General features: G+C 40.8%; 2 long non-coding RNA genes across 2 annotated transcripts; one reads left to right on the forward strand and one right to left on the reverse strand.

Annotated features, from left to right (window-relative positions):
• Positions 1 to 289: 289 nt before the first annotated feature.
• Positions 290 to 3,994, reverse strand: LOC137850302 (uncharacterized). The gene is made up of 4 exons (XR_011092451.1): positions 3,933 to 3,994; positions 3,674 to 3,811; positions 3,506 to 3,574; positions 290 to 1,503 (listed from the first exon to the last, which is right to left on the reverse strand). It is a non-coding gene; the product is annotated as an uncharacterized lncRNA (long non-coding RNA).
• Positions 2,797 to 3,438, forward strand: LOC137850303 (uncharacterized). Its single transcript, XR_011092452.1, has 2 exons — positions 2,797 to 2,921; positions 3,058 to 3,438. It is a non-coding gene; the product is annotated as an uncharacterized lncRNA (long non-coding RNA).
• Positions 3,995 to 5,203: the final 1,209 nt, after the last annotated feature.

The raw sequence follows: 5,203 nt of genomic DNA on the forward strand, positions 1-5,203 counted from the left end.
CAGAAGTGTATTCCCCTTGTCTAAACACTGGCATGCTGGTGTTTAGAAGAAAGGGCTCCACCATGACTCTTCCCAAGTGCCTGCAGAGTGAAATGAGAGCTACAGCCAGGGAGAAAAATGAGCTTGTTCCTGGGTGAAAATGCAGCACAGAGTCAGGCAGAGCTTTTTTTTTTTTTTTTTCTTTTTTTTTCTTTTTTTTTGGGGGGGGGGGAGGGGGTGGGGGGGACGACGAGGGGAAGGTGGAGGAAGAGATGGGGAGATATATATGGGGGACTGTTTGTTTTCCAGCTCTGCCAGACACTAAACTTGGCAGAACCCCGACAAGGCGCTACAAAGCACCCTTCTGGCTGGTGCTGTAAGTTAACAAGAGAAACATTTGATAGATGCCTACTGGCAAGCTAATTAGAGGAGAAGTGATTTGCTGGATTGCAGGAAAAACAAAGGAAGGAGAGGAAAATGTTCAGGCAGATCATTTAAGGTCCTCATCCTGGGAGAGAGGGAGTAACTGGTTTCATTTCCCAGAGGCTAATCCTGCTCTAATTGACTTATTATTAGACTCCAAAGGAAAACAATCCTTGTGGCCATGACAACATACCCAGGGAATGCGTGACTGGCTGCTCTGGGGAAGACACATGGGGAGACAATAGGTTGCAGTGTATGAAGTGGCACAGGATCACATTTGTCATGTGCAGATCTAGGCGGCATATTAGCCCTAACTGGGCATACTGGTTAGCGTTACACTGTGGAAGGGGAATATTAAAGACAACCTTGTGATTCATTGTGGCTCATTTGTCTTCCATGAGAAAATGCACAACGTCTTTCTACACACAGACCAGACAACCAGGGATCACACGTTACAAAAACAGGCGATGTGGTAGCTGTAGGTTACTTGTGAACTACAAAAAATAAATTACATATTTATAAACCAAACTCAGGACAGCAAGATCCTGGTACTGTGAGAGGTGCTCCTACGGACACGGTACTGTAGAGCTTTAAGAACGAAGATGCATCAAAATACACTAAGTCTGGGAGCTGAGCAAAGGCTTAAGAGATTTGCATTTTTCAAATTGGGAAAATCTGGTGTGCTTTCCATTAGCACTTTGAAAATTATTTTGAGTCACTAGTTTGCATAATTCAAATACATAGCTATAAAATACATAGTTCAAATTTGTGCTAAATTACGCTGAAGAAACTATGCTCAGTTTTGATCATTATGTTTGACATGGACTCTTTGGTATTAGAAATGCACTGAAGATATACTATTACTAAAATAAGAACTATTACAAAATGCCTAAGGGATACAATTCATTATCCAGATAAACTTTCAAATAAGCAGACATAAGTGCATGCTAAATTACAATAAAATTCTTGTGGAATTACATATTTCTGCCGTAACAGGCCAGATGATCTCATCTCATGCATGTTATTACTATGAATACCAAAGTTCTTCAAGGAATCTCATAAGATACAGTGATGTTCAGGTATAGTCAGATAATAAGTATCCTGTAAATTAAAGAAATAAAACACAGAAGCAGAAAATCCATTAAATAAATAAATAAATAAATAAACTTTTCTAGAAAAATACCTTCCACCTCTCAGAAAAACACTAAGATGTATTTTCATTCCCAAAATTAGTGGAAATGCTTTTCCTTCAGAAGGACTTGAAAAGAACAAGCAAGTTTTGAAAAGATCTCATTAAGTATTTGATTCATGACTCTAGTATGGCAAGAAAGGCATAAAAAAATGGTAACTTCTGTTGAACCAGGTTTTCTGAGATTTTGGGCCAGGCTTTTTGGGTAAGGTTTTTATTTCATTGTTTCCAAGAGGAAACTGATAAAAAAAAATAACCTAAAATTAGGATACCAGAAGTATTTTATGTTGCTGGAGCACGTGTATATCCAGGCAATGTGCACTGCTAAGTAAACCAAAATCTCATCGTAAAGCAAATAGCCAAGGCATGCCACTCATTGCCTGCCACTGATGTTTGCAGCTTCACCTGGGATACAGCTATAGGGAGAAAACAAATTAGAAATTCCTCTCCAAATTCAGCCCATTGCAAACAGAAAAGAGACATGTCACCCAGACGAGTGCAGGGGCTCATTTTGTTGCTGTGGGAGCACTTTTGCAGACACCTGTGGCTATGCTTGGTGCCTGAGTCAAATGTTTGTCCCACAGTTTGTCAGGGAGGGTACACAACACAAAGCCTCACTTTTTTTTTTTTTTTTTTTTGTCCCACAGGGAAAAAGACATACACCTGCCTGTTAAGTAACCTGACATACACCTGCCTGTTAAGTACACCTGCCTAAAGTAACCTGAAGTGAGAAAATTAAGAAATTCTAAAAAATCCTTTAATACTTCAGCCTTACTACAGACTTCTTCATGTGGAAGAACCAGCTGCTGTACCATACTGTAAAGCAAAATAAATAAATAAATAAATAATAAACACAGGTGGTAGTGGCACTGAAAAAGCTCAAGGAGAAATTGGTGCATTTCTCACTTATTAGGACATTTCCTTGATTTTAAGCATAATTTATTCTGTTTCAGTTGCGTGGTTTCTGCACATTTCCTTTGAAACATCTGTAATTCTTTCTGGTACAGATCAGAGGCAGTACACTGAAGTCTCATCTGGGAACAGTATCCTAAGAAAGTGAAAATACCCCAAAGCTGTACAGAAAATAAAAATAATAAGTTAGCATTTGAGTTCTTGAATGAAAAAACAGATTAAATCAGAGGCAGGTGAATCTCATCACCCAGTGACTTAGGCGACATTAACAAGGAGGTTGATATCAGCCCACCCTGCGCACAGGCAGGGCTGGGAGAGCCATCCTTGCTCCAGGCTCTGGGACTCATCAAACCTGGTTTCTGGTGGACTTGTTGTTCGTGGCTGACTGACTTTTCAACTCAGTTTTAATAAGAGTGAGGTATGCAGATCTCCTCTGTGGAATCTACCTCAGAGACAGAAACTGTGACTGAGGAGTCAATTATTTGGAGGCTAATAAGGCAGAGTCCTTAAATGTGCTTTCTGCAGAACCCTCATTGGCACTCTCCCACCCTAAGGTCTAACTCCACGAGCAGCGGCTGACCTCCACCCAGGCACCCATTCCTACAAACCCTGTAGAAACTGAGTATCTTTAAAAGCTCCATCAGCTTACGTGAGACAAGGCAACGAGTGCAAGGAGACCCTCCAGGACAGATGCACAGAAGGCATGATCTCAGAAACCTTGCTGCTGGGGAAACACACTAAAGCTCATAAAATTTAAGGTTGAAATTTAAATGGAACAAACTACAGTTTTAAACAAAATTCATGAATTTTCACCTATTTTGTTTACTAGCTATAGGTTTCTACAGGTGAATTAATGTGCTTTGTGGGCTTCCTGTTCAATGTGCCACCAGAGGGGATGTCCACTACTCTAGGGCAACTTGACCCATAACATCTCCGCTGCGAGTCAAAGACCAGACATGAACTTGCTACTACTAGAAAGGAGAGACTGGCATGTATGAATACCTTTTTTATGAGGTAGATGCATGCACCATGGTTGCCATTTGGGTCCACAAAGAGCTGTAGGATCATTCACTTCCCAGTAGAGAACACAAACACACAGTCATTCCTTGGTCATTTGACTAAATCCTAGGGTTCAGCAAAGTCTTGACAATGAACAAAGACTACATCTACCATGTCCAGTATGGCACAGAGTGGGATCTCAAACAGCAGCAAGCTGGCAGGTCTATGTGGCACAGAGCTGTGCCCTGCAGAGGTGCTCGCTAAGGTCCCAAAGCAGCATGACCACATCAGCGTAGCATCCTGCCTGGCCTAATTAAAGAAATGGAGCTAATTAGGCCAGGCACTGTGCCATATTGATTAGACAATATAGACTCAGCCCTAATATCTAGAAATGTTAGCAGGATAGTATGGCCCTTGGCTTGCACATTACCCGTTAAATCAGAGCCTTTCTTCCCTGTAACTGTCAGCTTGGCACTGCTTACAAGCACTGGCTTCACACGGGCTTTAATGCTGCATTGTGTTTCGTTTTTCTTTAATACTACCCAGAACTCCACAGTCATCTCCCTGTTTTGCAGGCACGGTTCCTGAAATAAGATTAGCTTTGTCTCAAGGGGTCACTTTGCAGCCAGCAAACCAAAAGCAATGCAGGAAAATGGAGACAAGACAGAGAGACAAAAAATCAGGTTGCATTGCAGAATTTCAATTGAAGATGAAAACTTTTCAGGGCTCTTTATGAGGAAATGAATAAACCCACAGTTTTGTGTTCAAAGAGCTCTCCATATTCATCTAACTGCAAGGAGCTGGAGGTTTCCCTGCATGCTTAGGACTGCCTGTCCCTGGGTCTTCAGTCACACAATGCTCAGACATGGCGTTGCTGAGCTGTGGGCTGGTTATTCTTTCTAATTTAGCGAAGACCTTGCTAAAACAAATTGGTAAAGAGATAAATAAGTAAATAAAGCCCCCCATCAACACTCACACAACAAAACATGGACATAGAGACCATAGCATGGACCCAATTCCCCATAAATCCTGTCGTACAGCCTTCTTTGTGAGGTTGTTCATCTTACCCTGACAGCAGCCCTGCTGGTTTTGCAGAATTCCTTAAGATGACAGTAAAGCTACAGTAACAGCAGATGAATTCATCCTTCTAAAGAAAAAAAAAAAAGAGAGAGAAAAAAAAAAAAAAAAGGCAGCTAATTCTTTTCTTGTGGCCTTCGTTTGCCATTTTGATGCTCATCATCTAGGAAATTTCAAAAGGATTGACATATATTTTTTTCTAAATTATTCTAGAGGGGCTATGAGATTCTTAATATTTATGGGTCTGACTATCTGGGAAATCAGACTTCATATCACAGAATAACCATTTTGAAGATCCTGTTTCAAGGAAAAGTGAATCCCAAGGTTCAAGCAGGGCTGAGAAAAAAGAGAATGTTTTATTAGCTATGATCTCTCTGATCAAAGCAATACCAAAAGCATTTCTCTGTCTGCAGATAAAACAATGAAGAATGTGGAGTAGGCAGAAAACCTAATGCCTGTGCTATGGTACATATGTCTGTACTTCTGAATCCCCTCCCCACCAAAAAAAGAACAGCACAGCCTTTCAGCCTGCAAGCATGTGCACAGATCTCCTTTTATCAGGCTGTGAACATCTCTATTTTATTCCATTTCAATCTGTAAATAAATGCAAATTGATGGATTAAG

Source organism: Anas acuta, chromosome 1 (genome assembly GCF_963932015.1).
Source record: "Anas acuta chromosome 1, bAnaAcu1.1, whole genome shotgun sequence".
NCBI classification, from domain to species: Eukaryota; Metazoa; Chordata; class Aves; order Anseriformes; family Anatidae; genus Anas; species Anas acuta.